The sequence below is a fragment of the Macaca nemestrina genome, chromosome 8 (assembly GCF_043159975.1).
Source record: "Macaca nemestrina isolate mMacNem1 chromosome 8, mMacNem.hap1, whole genome shotgun sequence".
Taxonomy (NCBI): domain Eukaryota; kingdom Metazoa; phylum Chordata; class Mammalia; order Primates; family Cercopithecidae; genus Macaca; species Macaca nemestrina.
Genome location: NC_092132.1, coordinates 96,581,697 through 96,605,581, shown reverse-complemented (window position 1 = coordinate 96,605,581; position 23,885 = coordinate 96,581,697).

The window sequence follows — 23,885 nt, the reverse complement described above, 5'->3', positions numbered from 1 at the left end:
GAGTGTGTAGGAGGTGCTACCATCTGGGTGTGTGTAAGTGCACTCTGTGATTTTCACACAATGATGGTAAAATCAGAAAAAGCCAAATTCAACTGGGTGTAGTGGCTCACACCTGTAATCCCAGCACTTTGGGAGGCCGAGGCAGGTGGGTCACTTAAGGTTAGGAGTTCGAGACCAGCCTGGTCAACAGGGTGAAACTCTGTCTCTATTAAAAATACAAAAATTAGCCAAATGTGGTGGTGCATGCCTGCAATCCCAGCAATGCAGGAGGCTGATGAACGAGAATTGCTTGAACCTGAGGGACAGAGGCTGCAGTGAGCTAGGATTGCGCCGCTGCACTCCAGTGAGAACCTGATCCAAAAAAAAAAAAAAAAAAAAATACTGGCTTTGGATTTTAAATAGATATAAAACCAAAGGCAAGAATTTCACTCTTTTTTATTTCTATGAATTTTTTTTTGATGTCCTCTTCATGAAGATATTAAACCTTGGCTACAGTGTCTAGTTTTAATGAGAGAAAGTCTCTGCGACAAAATGGAATTACTGAAATAGAAAAATACATAGGATGGTGGTTAAAAATGCTTTTATATTAAAGGATGAATAAAACATGGGGCAGAATAGACATTTTTCACTACACAAGTATTTAGAAAATGTAGATTGTATCTTGCGTGCATTCTCCTCTAAGAAGTCAGTTGAGAATGAATTTCAGCAAAATAAGGAAACAAAATGAAGGAAGAGGAAGACATGATATACAAAAAATAGTCGATCCTGCCTGGAGTGCAGTAGAGGGATGCGTCTGGAAGAGGCTGACTTCCAGCTCGGGAGGCGTCTTACAAGACAGAGTAGGAAGAAAGTATCTTCAGGAGGGGAGTCTCCTGGGAAGAGAGGAACTTGATAAAATAGAAAGCATGATGTGAGCTTAAGGAAGCATGCAGTTGTAATAAGGCAAATAACTCAGGTAAAAAGAAGGTAATTAGAACTTTGCATAAAGAAAATCTGTATCTGAAAGTTATTGCTCAAATGTGGAGTGAATGAAAATGGAGAACGTTCAAAAAAGAAATATTATCTTAGAAGAGAGATTCCATTTGATCTTGAGGACAGACAGAAATAGAATTTGTGTGGCCCAGATGTTGAGACACTAGATTCAGAAAAAGAAAGAGTTTCTGGCCTACTGATTGCCTCTGTGAGTGGTATTTACACAATGATAAGACTGTCAAAGCTGCTTATTGGTTTTCAATCTTCGGAGTCCTCCCATGAACAAAGCAACAGAGACTGGCTGGTGGTACAGACCTAGAGGAAGTGCATGGCAGCTCCAGGGGGTGCAGATGGGTGGGAATAATAGGGACATTCACATCTATTTTCATCCTAAAGTGTGGGGGGGATGTCAGGATGTGCAGCGTACAGTTGATGAAGAAAGGAAACAGACATTTAAATACAGATAATCAGCAGAGGAACCAACATACACATTTCAAAACTGAGAAGCAGCAGGTGGGAGTGTATATGAGCTTAATTCTTACGTCTTACAAGAAAGTCAATGAATATTGTCTAAAAATATAAATAAGAAAGAGAGGAATGCATATATTATCTAGGTCTGTGGAGGTCACTATGAAGAGAAATAAAACAAAGTAACAATGACAGGAAACATTTGAGATAGTTTTCCTTAAAAATGAGGCTGGGATAAGGAGGGAGGAGTCTAGCCAGAGTCTGTTGTTTTTCTTTAGAACTTTTTTGTTCTATTCTATTCTATTCTATTCTATTCTATTCTATTCTATTCTATTCTATTCTATTTTATTTTATTTTATTTTATTTTATTTTATTTTTTAGAGAGAGTATCTCTAAAGGCTGAAGTGCAATGTTGCGACCTTGGCTCACTGCAGCCTTGACCTCCTGGGGTCAAGCAATCCTCCCACCTCAGCCTCCTGAGCATGTGGGACAACAGGTGCTCACCACCACACCCAGCTAATTTTTAAAATTGTTTTGCAGAGACAGGGTCTCACTGTGTTGCCCAGGGTGCTATTTGATATGTTACATGTACATATATTACTTTTATAATAATTAAAAAATAAAAATACACATTATTAAAAGAGGATGTATAAATGGCCAACAGGTATATGAAAAGGTGCTCAACATCACTAATTATCAGGGAAATGCAAATCAAAACCACCATGAGGTATCACCTCACAGCTGTCCAAATGGCTATCATCCAAAAGACAGGAAATAAGTGTTGGCAAGGATATGGGAAAAAAGGAGCCTTCATATACTGTTGGTTGGAATATCATTGGTACAGTCCCATGGAAAACAGTATGGAGGTTCCCAAATAAATTAAAATGAGAACTAGCATATGGTCCAGCAATCCAGCGTTTGTGTATATAAAGGGAATGGAATCAGTATCCCTGGTGGGATCCACTATTTTCTGTATATCATGTCTTCCTCTCCCTTCATTTTATTTTCTTATTTGGCTGAAATTCATTCTCAGCTGACTTCTTAGAAGAGAATGCATACAATCTAAATTTTCTAAATATTTGTGTATTGAAAAATATCTATTCTTCCCCATATTTCATTCATCCTTTAATATAAAAGCATTTTTAAACATCATCCTACATATTTTTCTATTTCAGTATTTCCATTTTGTCCCAAAGTCTTTCTCTCATTAAAACTAGACGTTGTAGCCAAGTTTTATTATACTGATGAAGAGAGGACATAACAAAAATTCATAGAAAGAAAAAAGAGTGAAATTCTTGCCTTTAGTTTTACATCTATTTAAAATCCAAAGCCAGTAATTTCCCTCCCTTCCTTCCTTCCCTTCTTCCTTCCCTCCCTCCCTCCCTCCTTTCTTTCTTTCCTTCCTTCCTTCCTTCCTTCCTTCCTTCCTTCCTTCCTTCCTTCCTTCCTTCCTTCCTTCCTTCCTTCCTTCCTTCCTTCCTTCCTTCCTTTCTCTCTCTCTCTCTCTGTCTCTTTATTTTTCTTTGAGATAGTATCTTACTCTGTCACCCAAGCTGGAGTGCAGTGGTGCGATCTCAGCTTACTGCAGCCTCTACTGTACTCCATGCTCACGGCAGCACTGTCACAAGAGCTGAGCTACAGAATCAAGCTAAGTGCCTGTTGGTGGATGAATGGATGAAGAAAATAAGATACCTCTGCACAATGGAGTATTATTCAGCTGTAAAAAAGAAGGGAATTCTGCCTTTGTAGTAACATGGATGAACCTGAAGGGCATTGTGCCATGTGAGATGGGCCAGACGCAGTAAGACAAGGAATGCCTGATCTCACTTCTATGCAAAATCTAGAAAAGTCAGGTTCATGGAGGCAGAGTGGAGTGCTGGTTGCTAGGGACTGAGTGTAGGGGAATGTAGGTCAGAGGGTGCAAAGGTTCAGTTCTGGAAACCTAACACACAGCATGGTGACAGTGGTTAATAATACCGCATTGCATACTTGAAATTTGCAAAGAGCATAGATCTCAAGTGTTCTGACCACACACACACACACACACACACACACACACACACACACACACACACACAAATCATACTACGTGAGGTGATATGTGAAGTAACTGGATTGTGGCAATCACATATCAAAGCACCATGTCGTGCTCCTTGCATGTACACAGTGTTTTATTGTTAGGCATACCTCAATAAAGATGGAGGGACAAGAAGATCACGGCTCAGACTCACAGGTTCAGATGCCGTCTTCACTACCTACTGGCCATAACAAGGCACCAAAGCCCGGCCAACACCCCAAATTCAGCCCAGTGAGACCCGTGTTGGGCTTCTGACCTCTGCAACTGGGAGACAACAAGTTTGTGTTATTCTCAGCCCCTCGTTCATGTGGTGTATTTACAGGGATAATGAACACGTAATTGAGGGGCCGTGGGTTCAGATCAAGCTAGAGCCTGGGAATACAGTCGGCGAGTGGACCTGGGACCTGACAGAGCTGCATAGGAGGCCAGGGACTGGGGCTGAATGCAGCTGCCCAGACCAGCCACACCAGCTCCTTTCAGAATCAGGTGCCGTAGATGGGGATGGGCACAGTGGGTGTGGACACTGTGAGATCTGGCCAAATGCAGGCAATCTGTGGGACCTGCTGGGAGGAGAGGCCATGGGCTAGGCGGAGCAGGGAAAGAGGGGAAAGGGTGAGTGGAACTGGGGGACCACAGCACACACACATGACGGCTCACCAGGTACAGCGTCACCTCCACTGTGAGAGCGCTGACATGAAAGCCAAAGGCAGGCACACCATGTTCCAATCACAGGCAACACCTGAGCATTGGGATTAAGACAGAGTGTTAGAGGAGCAGTATTATTTACTGTGTTGAAGAGGGCTTTAGTGCATGCAACCACCACATAACTGTGCTTTTTATTTTTTTTCTTTTTTTGATGGAGTCTTGCTCTGTTGCCCAGGCTGGAGTGCAACAGCGTGATCTTGGCTCGCTGCAACCTCCTCCTCCCAGGTTCAAGTGATTCTCCTGCCTCAGCCTCCTGAGTAGCTAGGATTACAGGCAAGCGCCACCATGCTCAACTAATTTTTTTTTTTTTTTTTTTTTTTTTTTTTTTTTTTATTTTTTTTTTTTTAGTAGAGACGGGGTTTCTTCATGTTGCTCAGGCTGGTTTTGAACTCCTGACCTCAGGTAATCTGCCCGCCTTGGCCTCCCAAGGTGCTGGGATTACAGGAGTAAGCCACCATGCCCAGCCATAACTACACTTTTAAAACTCCAACCAATAATAACTACCTTTAATTAATTCAGAGCCAGATGGTGCAAATGGTCTAAGAAGCCTAATCATTTGGTAACCCTTAAAATTGGTGTATTATACTTCAAATATATTTCTAATTTATCTAGCGGGGACAGGAAGAGAGCAAGTGTTTTACTAGTAAATAAAAATGTGATTAGCTGGAAAGTATTTACTTAGCATCTATTTATGACAAGTACAGAGAGTACAGAGTGTTATGAGCTGGAGATACTGTCTGTCAGAGCAAATAGGGTCTCTAGGAACAGCGCCACTGGCCAAAGCAGCTATTATTATAATAAATGCATATTATTCACATTACGTACATAAATATATCTCTAGCACGGCCCCACAGGCCTCACCCAGATGCCCCTCCTAACATTCCAACTGATTGGCCACTTCTCAGGCCCATCCTAGGGATAGTGAACACTTTGAGTTGCCATCAGGGTCCCTTCTGGGAGCCGTGAGCAGGGCCACCACTGTCAGCAGTCCTGCTGCTCCTACCTCCCAGTGCTGCTGCATATGTTGATATGCTTTTTGTTTTTCTGGTGGGTGCCATCTCCTTCCAACCCCTAAATAAGCAAAAAGCACCTCTGTTCTAGAATTCCCCTCAGTTATCTGAAAGTCGCCTGTGCTGACCCTCCGCCAGGCCAAGGCCCAGATAAGGGAGATGGAAAGCCCCGTGACCACCCCTAGGCCGGGCTTCCTCTACCTGCACCACCAGCAGCCATGGCCAAGCATGGTCACCGAGACCTGTGTTGTCTTTACTCAATGAATGAAAGCTGGGGCCTCAGCCTCCCTAACTGGGTTCTCATTTTCTCATTGAACCAACATGTAGATATGTCTGCTCTTCCCCTGGGGCCTCGGGCCTTATGAGCCCCTGTCCCGGGCCATTAGTGGAACCCTCGGATGGGTTCCTGAGGTGCGTGAGGAATGTGGAACATAGTCAGTATGACACAGGCTGACTCGCACATCTATTGTCCTGCTGCAAAGTCCTGCTGTGCTTGCAAGAGTCAAGGGTGAGCCACATCCAAGTTTCTTTCTCTCTGTGTAGCCTCTGAATGATATTAAGTGTCTTCCTCTACCCACAGAACTCCTGTCCTCTTGGGGTTGAGTGACAAAGGAAAGGTTAGAAATACCAAAATGCAAAAGAGAAAAGTGTGTTCATGTTTTCTCAAATCAAGTCCCTATGACAGTGCTTTGAGAACAGAGCTACATTCAGCAATTCCCTGAACTGTCTGTCCCTTAGTTTCTTCTTCTGTAAAATGTAGGGATGTGGGGAAGAGTAGAGATGAGTGTATCATCTGGCCAGCACCTGAGATTCCATAACAAACTGTTGCTACTGATGGGTGATAGCAGTGTCTGTGTCTGTATAGTGGGGAGGTGTTCAGGGAGAAATTCCCAGGCAGAAGTGGGTGATATTTCATTACCCAGTGATGTCTATGACACATCTTCAGAGCTGCCATGCAAAGTCCTTGGATTATTTTTAGTTTAATTGGACAATGTAGTTTATTATAAGATTTAACAGAGTCTCCACTGCAAATGTCTTTTCAAAGAAACTGCGTGCTTTAAATCCCTGACTTCACCAAGCCGTGAGCTGCTGTTGGCTGAGCAGCTCTCTTTACTATTTGATACCATTCTTCTGGGGACCCTCTAGAGTAATCCATCCCTAGAGAGGGTCAACAGTCTGGGAACCTGAAAGATGAGTGGACCTCTGATTTAGGAGGCGCACCTTAAACCCCTGTGACCAGGGGTTTTGTAAAAGCAAAACACAGTTCACTAACTCTACGGTGGGATTCAGGCTAGTGACAAGCTGCCAGGCCATGGTGATGCGGCTGGTCTGCAGGTCCCATGGCGACGGAGGTGGGGCAGGCCAGGTGCGACTGCTGTGGCTTGATTGCAGTGAGTGGAGTGTCCCTGTTCACACCCGCCTGCTATGATGGGACCCCTTGTAGCAGCGTGGGTGCTGAGCACACCCTTCAGTGCCCTCGATCTCCTGCAGCTGGAGCTGATGGAGTGTGTATTGGGTCCCAGCTGGGGCCAGCACTGCGGTTCAGTGGCAACAACAGGATTCTTGGACTTTGGCCTGCAGTGCAGGGCTTCCCAGCTAGTTCATTCTGCTGTTGCTCTGTCCACACTGAGTTTTGGGAGTGCAGAGTCCCCAGGGCAGACCCTGGGTATCCTGTGGTGCCTAAGCAATGTTTCCGTGGAGCATGCTGAGAAGACTGGGGCTTGTCACACAGGGTTCTGCATCTAAGGTGACCCTATGTCCTTGCTGAGCGTCCCCTTGTGAGAGTGCGGAGGGTGCAGAGTCCTGGTTCTCCTGAGACAGCAGCACCACCTGCAGCCACTGTGACCGGGTGGGTGGAGAGCACAGTGTGGCCACCTTCAAGAGCACTTCGCTGCTTTTCCATGGAATATGCAGTGATGACGGGCTTTAGCGTGCTGTTCCACCTAACTTTATGCATCAGCCATGGTACCCCCGTATTTGATCAAACACTAGTCTAGATGTCTCTGTGAGGATATTTTTAGATGAGATTAGCATTTTAATCAGTAGACTTTCAGCAAAGCAAATTACACTCCATGATGTGGTGGGCTTCATCTAATCAGCTGAAGGCCTTAAAAGCAAAGACTGAGTTCCCCAGAGGAAAAGGAGCTCGGCCAGCACTCTGTCTTAGCACAGGAGCTGCAACACCGGCTCCTCCGCAGGTCTCCCGCTGGCCAGACTGCCATGAAGATTCAGACCTGCAGCCGCCACAATGGCCATAGCAAATTCCTTAAAATAAATCTGACTCTCTCTCTCCATATCCATTGTTTCCATTTTTCTGGAGGACACTGACTAATAAAGAACGGTGTTAGGTGACTTGAAGAAATTGTTCAGGAATGCATGCTGTTCATTCCATCTGTCCCCTCAGTTGGGAGGGTGCAGAACTCAGTGCAGAGTGTCCCATGGAGGCTGTACTGCTACTCGGTGGCCACAGGGCAAGCATGGTGTGGAGTTATGTGGGGTATTCCAGGTGGCATCATGGTGCTTTTCAAAGAGGGCACTTGTGGGTGCGGGGTTGCTCACAGAGTGTGTGTCTCAAGAGATGCTGGAGCTGCTGGTCCACAAGCCACTGCGTCAGTGTTCGGCTCACAGCACGGTGTGGCATGTCACAGCTGATGCCTTCTTCTTGCTTTTCCACAAGCCATCTTTGATTAGTGGGGTGTGGAGCACAGGGCTGGAGATCACAGCTCAGTGTTGGGTGCCTCAGGTGTTTGTTTTATTGCTTCGAGGAGCACTGTGATCTACATGCAGGTGGAGCCCAGCATTGGGTGACCTGGAAGGCATTTCTGCATTGCTCTTCTTACAGCGGGATACAAAAGGGTCAACTCAGTCTTGTAGTAATGGTGTCTCCACGCAGCAGAGGCTAAGTAGATGCTCCCCTTTTCTGTGAGCATTGCAGGGTGAACAGGTGGCAGAGAAAAAAAAGTTCCCAATCTTTGACCACTGCAGGTGGCTTCCATGGAAGAACTTAGAATGTTGAAACTGCTTTGATACGGCCACCCCACTGATAACAGTATCCAGGTGGAGAAACAGCTTGGGAGAGGAGGGCAGAAGGTGAATTCTGAAGTCCTGAAGAAGAAGAAGGTGTTTGTAAGCTTGCTTTGTGTATCTTAAAGAACCGTATTCATGTTGTTTACCAGTGATCTTCTGTACATGCGCCTGGTGAATTAAAGCATGTTCCAGGAGGAAGGTCCCATAGTCCTCTCTTCTTTTCTGTCTGAGAGTTTGCAGTTACCTTTAAGAGACAAAGAAAAAGGGTCCTGCTCCCCAGAGCAGATGTCATAAAAGAGAAGCCTGGGGCTTCCTGCCAGCATCACACTCATGCTTGTGGGGTTTTGAGAAGCGCATGGTAGCACTTTGCAGGAGCTGCAGTGAGTCCTGGTGAACGCTGCTTCTTACTGTGACATTCTTAGCTATGCCTCCCATGCAGGGGTCTATGCTCAAGTAAGATTTAATACCCTGCCTTCTTAGGAACATCCCCTCAAGTGGATGCACCCACTGCAAGTGGCGGCAGGGAAGTGGTACTGAAAAGGGTTTTCCTGGAAGATTTTGTGGCCCGTTGGAGTCAGAGGAGGACAAAGCATCCAGTGTGAGAAAGTCTCTTCTTCAGGCACCTTCAGCCCCACATGGAGCATGTGGAGAATGGCCAGGGTGCTCTTCTTTTCAGATGGCAGAGTGTGCCCTGCCAACAGCAAAAGAGAAGAGTCTTCAACAGTATTTCCATGACAGACTTTGTGCTTGAATTGTCAAAGGGGGAATGAGAAGAGATTTTTCGAGATGTTCATAGCAATGCAAATTCTAACAGAAAGGATTCCTGCAGAAGCAGAGGGCCAGCAAGTCACTGCAGTTTCCCTGAGGCAGGGGTCAGAGAGCCTAGGGTAAGCAGGAGACAATACCCTGGTTTCTTCCACAAGCAGGCAAACTCTCAGAGAAATCCTTTCCACCTCCAGGCATGGCACCATTGGGGAGGTTTCCAGGGCCACTTAGGGCAAGGCTGGAGCTCTGCCTTTTCTCAGCCATTTTCAGATTTGCTTTGTTGGCTTCCAGTGATTTAAGTTTTTTAAGCACAAATGGTCTGTGTAGGGTCAGCACTTCCTTGAGGAGTCCTGCGGCAACGGGGGAAGGAAGCAGGCGCTAGCGTCCCTGAGTGACAGGGAAATGTGCCTGCTGTGGCTGACAGGCCTCCCTGAGTGTCCCCGCTTAGTGACTGTCTTGTTTAATGTCCCAATTATCCCCCGCAATGTTCAAAAAGGGTGCTAGAAATGTAACTTTCTCTCCCACCTCCCCGCAAGCTCTGTATCTGCCAAGAAAAACAGCATTTGACATTTTACCAGCATAATGATTTGTTCAAGAAATCACTGAGAAAAAAAATGAAAAGTAAAGGCAGTACTCAAGTTCATGTGAAGGTTATGTTGATAGCAGGGCCTAAAGGAGACGTGGAGTCTACATGTAGCCTGGTGAGCAGCTTTGTTTGGAGGGCTTGCTTGCAGGAGGGTATGATAGGTTGCAGGTGATGCAGGGTCCCCAGAACCATCAGGACACAGCCTGAGAGGTCTCAGCTCCACCTACTGGGGCAGTGACTGGAGCCAGGGCATGCAGGGCACAGCTTCACCCTTGGGTCTGGGATCTGCTGCCACCAAGTCAGGGTGCCCTGTGGCATGGGCAGGGAGGATGCCTTCCCACTTCACCCCTGCTCCACCTAGATCCTAGTCAGGTGTCTCCACCCAGCTCTCCTTCCTTCCTCTTCCATATAAGTGATGACACCTTTGGGAAATGCACCTGGGGCTGGGCAAGGGCTATACATATGCACGTGCAGTGTGTGTGTGAGTGGTTGGTGAGTTTGTGTAATATATGTATATGCACGTGTGTGTGTCTGTGTATGCATGTATATGTGTGTATGTGTGTTTGTGTGTATATATGTTTGTGTGTGCATGTGTGTGTATGTGTATGCACATGTGTATGTGTGTATATAGGTATATGCATGTACATGTGTGTGTATGTGTGTGTCTATGCATGCATGTGTGAGTGTGTATGCATGTGCATACTTATGTATGGATATGCATTTTTTTGTGTGTATATACACATGTATATATGTATTTTTTGGCCTGAGTACTGTTTTTACAAGAGGAAGAGCTCTGCCTTCAGTGTACTGGTGGAGCAAGGTGAAGGGTAGAACAGTAACATCACTCTTCCCCCTTTGTTTTAGCTCTGTTCCACCATTTATTAAGAAGATGCAGCCCTTAAGGCTGACTCCTTGGGGGTGACAGAGCAGGGTTTTCCAGGGAGGCAAAATGGCATCAGTGTTCAAACAAGCCCACAACAGATTATTGTCCTGGAGGCCACCTTTAGTCACTGTGATTTCATGATGCAAGAGTGTCACAAAAGAGGAGCATGCCCCTCTCCCTCCTGGTCTAGGGCGTCAGGCTGGGGCCAGCCTGGCATTCCACACCTGCAGATGTGGCCTTCCCCTTCCTCCTGTCCACGGGCAGGAGCCTAGCTCCAAGTCCTGACCAGCCCCAAGCCCCATGCCCCCGCCCACCTGGGTGGATCAGGTGAGACAGGTGACTGTTGTTTTCTGTTCCTGCTCTTGCAGGTGTCTGCATTCCTGAGTGCGTGGTCACTGGCGGCACAGCGTTCTGCAGGCAACACCTCGCCTGTGCTCCGGGACGGGGAGGATGGGCCTGCCCTGTTGGCAAGATGTCTTCTAGGTCTGAATTAGAGCTGGAAAGTAGGAAACTAGCTCTGCTGTCCTGCCTGAAAGAAGCGGTGTGGGTGTCAGCTTAGCCTCACATTCCAGTTACCTGGGAGGCAGTTAGAGCACGAAAGGTGGAGATTCAGGCTGTTCCTATTGAAAAGCACTGAGATTTGTTCCACCATCTATTCAAGAAAAACTATTTTAAAGAATTCAGATGACACTGGAATAAAAAGCCAATTACCTTTCATGGAATTCATTGGAAGCCCCACAACTGTCTGTGTTGTTTTCTGCCACTCTGACTGTCTCCCTGGAAGGCAGAGGCCTGAGGGGCCCTGGGTGCAGGCTTTCCGTGGCCCTGGCAGCACCCTGGTGGTGTGTGATTGGAAAGTGTACTCATCCCCACCCTGTAGGTTCACATTACAGCTATCCTAGAAGTGAGCACCAGAGAGGCCACCGCCTTGCTGAAGCTCCTGGAGCTGCAGGAACTCCACAGTTAATTTGAGTTCCAGCCCCAGCTTTGCTCCTAGTGAGGACTGTGTCCTTCGACAAGCTGCTCAGTTTTTGTTTTTGTTTTTGTTTTGATGGGGAAGGGTAGGTGTTTTCCTTATGGTCCTGGAATACATGATGCTGTGTTCACACATACCATGCCAGGCCTAGCATGTACCCCAGGGTAGGTGCTTGGTACATGTTAACTCTCTCCTCTTTCTTTATTTTATTTTTACTTATTATTATTATACTTTAAGTTCTAGGGTACATGTGCACAACGTGCAGGTTTGTTACATATGTATACATGTGCCATGTTGGTGTGCTGCACCCATTAACTCGTCATTTATATTAGGTGTATCGGTATATCTCCTAATGCTGTCCCCCCCCCTCCCCACAATAGGCCCCAGTGTGTGATACTCCCCTTCCTGTGTCCAAGTGATCTCTTTGTTCAATTCCCACCTGTGAGTAAGAACATGCGTTGTTTGGTTTTCTGTTCTTGTGATAGTTTGTTGAGAATGATGGTTTCCAGCTGCATTCATGTCCCTACAAAGGAAACGAACTCTTCCTTTTTATGGCTGCATAGTATTCCATGGTGCATATGTGCCCCATTTTCTTAATCCAGTCTGTCACTGATGGACATTTGGGTTGATTCCAAGTCTTTGCTATTGTGAGTAGTGCTGCAATGAACATACGTGTGCATGTGTCTTTATAGCAGCATGACTTATAATTATATGGTTATATACCCAGTAATGGGATGGCTGGGTCAAATGGTATTTCTAGTTCTAGATTCTTGAGGAATCACCACACTGTTTTCCACAATGGTTGAACTAGTTTACAGTCCCACCAACAGTGTAAAAGTGTTCCTATTTCTCCACATCCTCTCCAGCACCTGTTGTTTCCTGATTTTTTAATGATTGCCATTCTAACTGGTGTGAGATGGTATCTCATTATGGTTTTGATTTGCATTTCTCTGATGGCGAGTGATGATGAGCATTTTTTCATGTGTCTGTTGGCTGTATGAATGTCTTCTTTTGAGAAGTGTCTGTTCATATCCTTTGCCCACTTTTTGATGGGGTTGTTTTTTTCTTGTAAATTTGTTTGAGTTCTTTGTAGGTTCTGGATATTAGCCCTTTGTCAGATGAGTAGATTGCAAAACTTTTCTCCCATTCTGTAGGTTGCCTGTTCACTCTGATGGTAGTTTCTTTTGCTGTGCAGAAGCTTTTTAGTTTAATGAGATCCCATTTGTCAATTTTGGCTTTTGTTGCTGTTGCTTTTGGTGTTTTAGACATGAAGTCCTCCTTCTTTCGCCTGAAGAATTTCTATCTGTAAGAAGATTTTTATCCACATTGTCCAATTCTAGCAAGAGAACTTTAGTTATAGCATCCAGGACAGTTTTGAAATAGGACCTCGATTATATAGGTGGAGAAAGTAGTAACAAAAGAATGTGTAAGAGAAGGAAGGCTACGGGAAAAATGAGAGTGGCCTTAAGAGGACTGCACACACACTGAAACACAGAGAATGCTTCCTTTTATCAATGGGTATGGTGACATTTTTAATCTGCTAAATGAGGCAGAATAGGAAACTAGCTCCTCAGAGTCTGTCATGAAAAACACCCTGGCACTTTCTGTAAATCCACTGGCAGCTATTATAGTAGATACACGTTTCTCAAAAGATACACCTCATGCTTTTCAAATGGCGGCAGGAGGAATGTCCCACTGTCCAGATTAGCATCCCAGATGCTGCACCCCCAGTCACCTCTCACCTCTGCCAAGGCCCCCTTGACTCTCCTCTCTGTGCTGGACTCACACTGCTTTGTTCTACTCTCCTGGAGGCCCCACCCACACATCTTCATTGGTCATCACCTCCTCAACTCTTCTGGGATTTTTGAACCCAAAGTGATCCTGATCTCCTTCCCACCTACTTATTTTGTTTGGCAAATTATAAGGTATTATCTTGTGATCTCCTTTCCATCCTTGAGGCTTTGTACTTAAGCTGTGCACTGGTGAAACACCATCTCTTGGTTGTGCTTTGGGCAAAGTCTGCACCCAACAGCACCTTCAGTCCCCCTGCATGGTGAGTGTTCAAGAAGGGCTTGCTAACTTTATTTGCTCTGCCCCCAGCTCCCACCTCCACCTCACACCTCTTGTTTGTTGTTTCTTCTATATAGGGTTTTCTGACACTCAGACAAATCACATTTTAATCCCTTTCGTTGCCCTATTATACTATAAAGATGAATTATCCAACAGGGTAGCCACTAGCCACATGTGGCTATTTAATTTTAAATAAGTTAAAATGGAATTAAATTGAAAATTTAATTCTTTGGTTGGACTAGCCACTTTTCACATGCTCAGTCATCACTTGTGACTAATGGGTACCACAGTGGACAGTATGCATTATGGAGTGCTTTCATTACTGCAAGAGGTCCTATTAGATGGCACTGCCATATATTTAAAGGCATATATACATACACACACATATCTTTTATATATATGTAATGACATACATTATAGATAGATAGATAGATAGATAGATAGATAGATAGATAGATGTTTTAAAGGTGGAAAACAGATCAAAGTTTCCACATTCATTGGCCTAGACAACTCATTTTAGTATAGTTACTGTCCTTTTTATTGTTACACAGTCAATAGACTGCCTTATAGTAATTTTTGTTTCCTACACATAGAGTGAGCAATTTAAATTGGGAGTATTTTCATTTATTTCCTTCTTCTTGTTTTTCAAACTAAATGAAGAGTACTGAAACCTAGAAGGTGTTTATGCATTAACTTCATACTTTGGAACATATGAAAGTTCTCTCCTAAAAAAATGAAAGACCAAATAAGAGCGGAGGTCATGGACAGTATCTCTTGTACTTTAGGTTGGAGAAGACAGTTCTAGACATGTTTATTATCAATTTGTAATTATTTGACTTCTGCTTTAACAGAAGAGTAGAAAGTTGCCCCCTTATGAAGGAAAATGTAATTTACTTCAAGTTCAAAACTATACCAAAGGCAAACAGCTGTGTCCGTATGTTGCTAAAAAAATATTTTCTGAATAGTAACACTAAGAACAAACTTTATTTTATTTTTTTAAAGAAAAACCCAGAGAAGATTAAGGACGCCCAGTGCTTCCTCCTTGCAGGACTGCCTTCCCTTTTAGTTTGCAAAAGATCATGAAGCTGGAGAATTAGAGTGTGCTGGTCACCATGCCACTGAATTTTCTAATGAGTGGCAGATTACAGTAGTTGGTACAAAGCAATGCATCAGTGCTGATGACATTAGTGTCAGCCTGACATAATTTCCCTTATTACAGTGGAGAAAAATTACTCTCAGTACATTTCTAAAACTTATGTTGCATTTGACATCTTTAGAGTTTGCAGAATGGGTTCTTATTTTTGTATTTTTTTTCTTGAGTAAAACCAAAGTTAATTTCCTCAGGCTCTGTACTGGATTTACTGCTTGTAAGAATTGACTGGCTTCAGGAGATCAAATTTGTTCAAATACAATGGATCTTCCATCTTCCTCAGTTCTATTCAAGTCTCCAAGATGCTTTCTCGTTGTCCCACGTGATTGAGCAGTTCTTAGTTTGGCAAGAGCAGGTATATGCCTTTCTGGCACCTGGCCAATGATTTCTCATGCCCATGGCTCTCGCAGCCAGTTGTATTTTCAGTAGCCAGGTAGAAGCTCCCTGAGATTCAACAGACCTCTGGATATGTCACGTGTGTAGTTACTTAATGGATGAAACTGTGTAGGATTTGCAGGGAAAGATCTTCCCATGAATATTCAACTCCAGCTCTTTTGTCATAACTTGCCACTAAGGGGACTTTGTATTTCCAGTTTTTGTCTGTTCCTGCCGAAGAAACAGATAGAAAAATGCTCAGCTTATGTAATAAGCAAGTTGGTGCCTGATAAGTTTTTTTTTTTTTTTTTTTTTTTTTTTTCCTGAAACAGAGTCTCCCTGTGTTGCCCAAGTTGGAGTGCAGTGGTGATCTTGGCTCACTGCAACCTCCACCTCCGGGGTTCAAGCGAGTCTTCTGCCTCAGCCTCCAGAGTAGCTGGGATTACAGGCTCAAGCCACCATGCCTGGCTAATTTTTGCATTTTTGGTAGAGACAGGGTTTCACCATGTTGGCCAGGCTAGTCATGAACTCCTGACCTCAAGTGATCCACCAGCCTCAGCTTCCCAAAGTGCTGGGATTACAGGTGTGAGCCACCATGCCTGGCCATAAGTTTTAAAATCAACACCAAGCCACTGATTTTTTCAGTTCAAGATGTGAGGGAGAAACAGAGTCACAGAGATCTGGTTTCACATGAAAACAGCCCAAACAAGAATTCACAAAGGAAATACACTATCTGCCTTTTTAATGGCCGTGCTTTCTTTTCAACAAGTAATATTTAATAAGCGGTCAACTTTGCTGAACAAAATAGTTATTCATTCAGGTTCTATCACAGGGATTCTGCAACTTATGAACACATGAGGATCCCAAAGTGAATTTGTAAATTGGTTGTTTGGAAGCAGAATTCATTTTCTCATAGAAATGATGTTATTGGTTGTGGCTATCCTCCCAGTTTAGCCCATGCATTCCCATTTAATCCAAAGCATAGTGAGACCCTATTTGCAGTTGCCCGGAGCACCAGATTCCAGTGGCACCAGCACTGGACAGGGAAGTGGGAAGGGAGGCAGGACACAGGTGGACCTTATGGAAGCTGGGCAGCCCCCCAAGCATTCCCAGGACGAGACGCCTGCAGGAGCCAAGTGGGAAAGTGGGTGGGTCCCCTGATCGGGGCTCTGTTGATGGCAGTGACTGTAGGGGTGGGGGACCCAACTATGGGATGTCCTTCTGTAGCAAATGGGGAGAACTTTGACCTCGGGGATGGCCCTGGCCAGAAAATAATGTGAGGGCTGTGGAGACGGCCGGTGGGGGCGGGAGGTGGGAGCAGGGATTCCGGGCTGGGGAGCTGCAGGGGTGTTTGGATGCTGTGCATCCGTTTCTAAGTCAAATGTCCTGCAGCAGAGCCCTGTAACACTGACAGGGACGTTCTCCACTGAACTGTGGTGGACTAGAGTCAACAGTTTCCATGGAATTCAGCTCTGGGGCACCCCAGTGAGGAGGATGTTTCATGCCTGCCTTTACTAAGCATGTGTGAAATACTGCAGGACAAACAAGTGTTACCTCTTTGAGCCTCAACTTTTCTATTCACAAACTGGAGACAATATCTGTTTTTCTTTGCCAACCTCACAGGAATCCTATGAAGAGCTTTTAAAAGGTAGATTTTTAAAGAAATACATGTAGCTCATGCTAAAGCCAAGTTATTTAGAAGCTAGTTTAAAAATGCCATAAGAGGCCCAGTTAACTACCTGCTCTGATGTTTATATCTGCTACCTAGTTCTCATGATGTTCCAAATTATCTTTGGGGCGGAGGGGGGCGGGGGAGAAGAAAAATGCGATTTGGCTGGTCCATGAATTTTAAGTGAGACTTTGCCCGCCAGTTCCAAGGGGCGTGTGTGCTGCGTGTGAAGATGAAAGTGTGCCAGAGATGCATGTAGAGTGCACAGGGAGCGAGAGTGGACTTAGGGGGCCGCTCAGCACCAAGAATGCCTAGGAAGGCTCTCAAGGGCACCTGCCTTCCTCGGGAAGAATGTAAACGCATGGAATGCCCAGGCTTCGCCCCCAGCTAAACACCCACTTGGCGTACGCGTGGGAGTCCGCATGAAAGTACCTGCACGCCCTACCCGGCCCGGCCCTCCTCCGAGCGTGGGCCCCGCGCGCCGCCGCCGCCGGGCCGAGAGGCGCGGGGCTACTTAGAAGGTTTGGGCATGTCGGAGGGAGCCGCGGTGCAGGGACTTGCCACGCGGCTGCCCGGGCGGCGCGCGCTGGAGCAGCTTTGTTTCCTCTGCTCCCGACCGGCATCCTGCCCCGAGGAACACCCACCAGAGGCCGGCGCGGGAGGGGCGGCCGGGGGGCGCACGGTCTGCGGAGGGGAAACAGGGCTACGGCTTCAAGCCCAGGCAGGACGCCCTTAGTCACCTTACCAGAAAGTGGGCAGCCCCTCGCCTCTGGTTAGTCAGAACCCTAGGTAAATAAAGAGCTTGGTGTCTGCGGGGCTCTGGCCTCAGTGGCTCACTCTGTCACTCCGCTCCCCAACACACGCACCCGTAGGACTTCCTCTGAGGGTTTCCTTGTGTGGAATGAGCACTGGACGCAGAGCGCTTGGGCAGTGGCGCGGCGTTCACTGCCCGGCCCCGCGCACATTCCAGAGACTCCCGCAGGGTAGGTAGCAGCTCTTAAAGGCCCTTTCCTCCTTCCTCCTGTTTGCCTCCCAGTCCCCCACAAGGAACACCCCCTCTTAAGCAGGGCCAGGACAGTGACACCTGCACATCTCACCCCCCACCCACATTTGGAAAGGGTTAGAAAGAAAAGGAGAAGCCGAGCGTGTTAGAAAATTAAAGCAAAATCCTTGACAAATGAAAACGATCCAGCGCATTTTAGCACTGCTTTTAGAGGAGTTCTGTGATAGTGGTCTGGCCTTGCCACACTCTAATCTATTAGATGCCGATCTGATATCCAGAGGACAGACTGGCCGTGGCAGAAGCACCCTCTGTGGCTGCCTTTGCAGTGGGTTCTTTCGGTTGTCCCGGGTGAGAGTGGAAAGGACTCCGTGTCTGAGGACGTCCCTCCGGCTCTGAAAGCCTGGGGTCCCAAGACCTGTGTGCCTGAGCTGCAGCGCGCCAGACATTTTGTCAGACTTCCCACCCTGACAGGGTCGGGAGGCACAGAGAAACGCAGGCTTGGCAGAGAAGGGGATCTGAAGCCTCGGACTGCTCCAATGAACCAGGATCCATGCTGGGCACCAGACCGAGGTCTTACTCATAATCATCTCGCTTCTCATGGAGGCAAATGGAAGGCAGTGTTTTTCAGATGTCAGCTGACATGGTGGCCACATCTCTTAGTCAGTTTTAGGGTATGCAGTGAGGGTGAGCCCGTGGACAAGAGGTGAAGGCTGAATGTGTTTAGAAATGTCCTTACTTTTTATTGCCTGCTTTATAACTCACTCTCTGGATAAAATCCTCCCACACTGGAGACCAGAGAAGGGATTAAGTTCCTAGGAAGAGAGAGACGCAGGATTGACTTTAGTTTGAATTTGCTTCGGTTTGCTTTCTTTCTGTTCTCTTGCAGCTTATGTCCAGGTTTATTCAGAGATCTTAGCAGAGGCGGGGAAGCAGCCTCTCCTGCTTGTACATACCTGATAAGGGTGATGCACATCGGAAAATATGTCCCTTTTTCTTAGGCTCCACATGCTCTTTGTAAAGTTGTTTTCTCTATATTTTCTGATTATATGAACTATTATGTACTCATTGTTTATAACAAATGTGCTTCAAAACAATAGCTAGGGGAGGAATAATTCTGCCACCAGTTTTCACTTTTTTGGACACTTTCTTCTGGGCCTCTCTGTGCTCCATCTTTTCATTGGTGCCTAAGATATCTTTGATATTTGCCTGGCTTCAGCACCACCTCTATGTAAATAATTCCAAAACTTCTACTTTCAGTGCACTAGCCCCTTATCTTCTTAGCAGCAATTTTGACATCTTTACTGGTGTGGTCACATTCACCTTTAATTTCTGAATGCTTAAAACTAAGCGTCTGGGTTTCCGGTCCAGACAAGACAGCATTGACTCATCTCTGCTCATCACCACAAGCACAACTGTAAACTCTGCAAATGACACAGACGCAACCATAGAAGAACCCCAAAGGAGAAAGAGGAGAGCACTCTGGGCCCAGACCCAGGACCGTGGCTGAAGGAGCAGCACAGAATAGGGTCTTATGGTCCCACCGACAGGAGGAGACAACTCAGGACTGGTGTCCCCACCCCAGACCAACAAGAGAAAGAGGCCTGGCAGGCTCATTCCTCCTGGGATGACACCAGGTCAGCCAGCAGTGCCTGCAGGGGCATCAGCAAGGAGCCTGTGGGTGACTAGAGGTGGAAAAAGGGTTGGCTTTGAACTGGGCCTGCAGCCGCCTCTGTCCCCTAGTACAGGCATCAGCTGACGCGATTCCAACACACATTCTTTGTTCCCATAGGAAATAGACTCCCCTTTCCCTCCTACAGGCACCATGGGTCAGGAGAACATCACAGGGAGGAGGCACTACCACAAGCCCCTGGCCTGGGAAGTGCTCCTCAAGCCCAAGGGCTGCAGTTCCTTTCACAGTCTACACACACCAGGCGGCAGGGCAGCCAGTGAGCAAGGATGCAGCCACAACAAGCAACTGCCCAGGGAAATGCTGTCTGCCACTCAGAAACTGAGCTCCTTTCTCTTCTAAGGAAAAGCCAGGGCACAGCAGCTGAGGTTACCTTGCAACAGAAAGTGGCCTGAGAAATGTCCTTTGTCCCAGAAGTCCTCACACTCCCTTCCTTCATCCAGAGACCTGTGATTTCCAGCCTAGAGACATACCTTCTGCACCCTCAGCCAGCACCAGCAGGTCTCAGGGGCCATCAGTGGCACCAGATAACTAAGTAGATCAAAATAATACCACAAAGACTGAATGTAAACTGTCATGGCAGCCACGGCCCACAGAATTGCCCAGGACCTGCATGCTAAGCCTAAACAGAGTGACTGCTAGATAAAATGGAGGACTTGGGTGGGACCCAGACACTCCTAACAAAACAGACAAGATGTCCAGGATCCAACTGAACTCACCTGTCAAAGAACCAAAAAACATCACCAGCTGAACGAGAAAACGTGATCAACAGATGCCAACACTGAACTGACTCAGATGTTGAAATCATCTGACAGGAATTTTAAGGTGCCCATCATAATAATACTTCAGCGAGAAATTCCAAATCCTTTTGACACAAATGAAAAATAAGAATAGAAATTACGGAGATGAAGAAAGAGGAGTTACAAGTGGATATTGTAAAAATGAAAAATACAATAACCAACACAAACACACAAAACACACTGGAGGGGCTCAATAGCAGGGTGGAGATGACAGGGGACAGAATCTGTGAACTGAATGGCAGAGAAGTAGAATTTGCTTAATCAGAATAAAGGAGAGAAAACACATAGAAAAAAATAGGAGGAGAACCTCAGGAACCTGAGGGAAATGAGGAAAAGTCCAACTTTCATATTATAGGAGTTTCTGAAGGAGAGGAGAAGAGAGTGGAGCTGAAAAAGTATTCAAAGAAATAATAGGCGCAAGCTTCCCAAATGTCAAAGGTGAGAGAAACCTACATTTTCAAAGAGCTGAGCAAAACTGAAATAGGAAAAACCCATGGAATCCATGCCAATACACATCACAGTTAACTGTCTGAAAACTGAAGATAAAAAAACAAAATCTCAAAAGCGCCAGAGAAACATGACTCATTACCTACAGGGGAACACTAGTGTGAGTGATAGCAGATTTCTTATCTGAAAACATGGAGGCCAGAAAGGAGTGGCACAACCTTCTATAAGTGCTGAAAGAACTAGGAACTACACATTCTATATCTGGCAAAACATCCTTTAGGAATCAGGAGAGTTAGAAAATTAAGAACACTTGTTGCTGGCAAACCAGCCTTTAGAGATGGAGTAGATGAGAAAATGATACTCAGGAATGTTCAGAATGTCAGAAAGAAAAGAACCTTTGATGCTTCCTATTATTAATTTTTTTTTTTGAGATGGAGTTTCACTCTTGTCACCTAGGCTGGAGTGCAGTGGGGCGATCTCGGCTCACTGCAACCTCCACCTCCCAAGTTCAAGCAATTCTCCTGCCTCAGCTACGGTTACAGGCACCTGCCACCATGTACGGCTAATTTTTGTATTTTAGTAGAGACTGGGTTGTGCCATGTTGGCCAGGCTGGTCTCAAACTCCTGATCTCTGGTGATTTGCCTGCCTTGGCCTCCCACTGGGATTACACGCAGGAGCCACTGCACTTGGCTGATGCTTCCTTTTATGACTTCCCAAATCACTCTTGATCATTGAGGCAAGATTTATAAAACCATCTGATGTGGTGTTCTTGGGAAAAGTGGGAGAGTAAAGGGACATAAATGGAAGTATGGTTTCTATACCGCACTGGAATTGGTAAAATGTTGATGCCAACAGACTGTGATAATTTATGTATGCATATTATAATTACCTACAACAACCGCTAAGGAAAATATGCAAAACAATATTCTAGAAATCACTACGAAGAAATCAAGATGAAACTGATAAATTGGACTTTATCAAAATTAAAACATTTTCTCCATGAAAGATTTGGTGAAAAGCATGAAAAGACAGGCTGACAACTTGGAGAAAATATTTGAAAACTATGTATCCAACAAAGGATTAGTATCTAGATTACATAAAGAACTATCAAAGCTCAACAGTAAAAAAAAAAAAAAAAAAAAAAAAATCAATTCAACAATTAGTAAAAGACACAACAGACCATTTTGATGGAAAGGGTATATGATGGAAAATGAGCACATGACAAGGTGTTCAGCATCACTAGCTATTGTGGAAATTAAAAGTGCAGTCAGGTATCATTATAAATTTATTAGAATGGCTAGAATAAAAAATTGGGACAATACCAAATGCTGACAATGATGTGGATAAACTGGATCACTCACACATTGCTGGTGGGAATGTAAAATGATACAGCCACCTTGAAAAACAGCTTCGTAGTTCCTGTAAAACTGAACATGCATGTAACTATCAAAAAATTCAACAACTGTTGTCTTGGGCATTTATCCCAAATAAATGAAAACATATGTGTATGCAAAATATGTAACTGACTATTCATAGCAACTTTAATTGTATAATTCCAAATAGAAAATGACCTAGATATCCTTTGATGGATGATGATTAAACAAACTGTGGTACGTCCATACCATGAACTGCTACCCAGCATTAAAAGGGAATGAAGTATCGATACACCAAACAACTTGGGTGAATCTCCAAGGAATTAGTCTGAGTGAAAAAAGCCAATCACAACAGGTTACATAATGTACAATCTCAAAATGACAAATTCACAGGATGGAAAACAGAGTAGTGATTGCTATAGGTCAGGCATGAGGGCAGATGGTGAGGGAAGTGGGGTGTGCAGAGAAAACAGCAACAGGCGGGCTCCTTGGGCAATGGCACGATTCCATCGCTTGGCTGTGTCAGTGTCAGTGTCAGTACATGGCTGTGATATTGTACTAGAGTTTTTCAAGGTGTTGCTACTGGAAGAAACTGGGTAAAATGTAAACTGGATCTTTCTGTATTGTTTTTATAGCTGCATGTCAATTTAAAATTATGTCTTTTTTTTTTTTTTTAAAAAGGAAATCCAAATTTAACCTCAATTTAATGAAATTAAAGACTCAAAAAGGTTCTAATACTAGGGAACAGGAAGATCTGGCTAATATTGACATCTTCTGTTTAATTGGAATGCTTGTTAGTTTTCAAGATGGTAGTATGTAACAGCAAATTAAGACACAATTGCAATTTAGAAAACTACATTTTAAAAATAATTTTCATCTATAGTGACAGTGGTTGGTATAATAAAAATGGAAATTATTCTGTTTTATGATTTGAATTTCATTTTCACTTGAGAAATATTTAAAGTAAAATAGAAAAAAATTAATTTCATTTGGAAAGTATGTATCTTTTCAGTAAGAGATGTGCCAATTAAAACATGAATAAAGTTTCATTTGAAAGATTTTTTTTTCCATTTTTGCCCCATGACATTTAATTGAAAGCAAAATAAACAATGTGTGGCAACCACAAGCTATTAAATGTGCAATTTCATTAAGCAATATATGAGGGAAGAATTTGGCTAGTTGACAATAAACTGAGGTAACATTCAGGATGCTTTTGTTTTTAAACAGAAACAGAAGGCTTAAAATGATCACTGAAATGGTAGAGTTTGATTGGCATTTGAGGTTAAAGCTTAGCTGTTTGTTCTTTCCACTTCATTGCCATTGCTTGGTGAATGGAGATGGAGTAGAGGGTGGATTTCTTCCTCAAACCAGTGCCTTTGTTGGGTAGCACAAGGAGTTGGTCAAGAATATCAGCTGCCACACAGTCTTCAGTCCTGCTGATGAGCAGACAGGCATACCACTTTTACTCAAATACCTAGCATTTCAATGCTCATTTAAATAATTCAGACTATACACATGTCTTAGCAGATTTTCATCTTCCAGCCAACAATTATTTTGAAGGCCATTGCAGCACTGATTTAGAAGAACAGGCTGGATGTATCAGCTAAATGGATTTTTATTCTAAACTGAGCAGTTAGCATATTAATCACACTTCAAACAGCAGAGCTGTGATGCTGCTACCCCTGTGACTGTCATACTCAATGTGGGGAACTCAACTGCACAAGGAGAACAATTCATAAGGAACTGTGTGTAAATTCAACTTGGCAAGCCTTGCTACATTAACTAGGACAGCACCGAAGAAAGTTTCATAACTTACCAGGCAAGATTTAAGAATTTTAAAA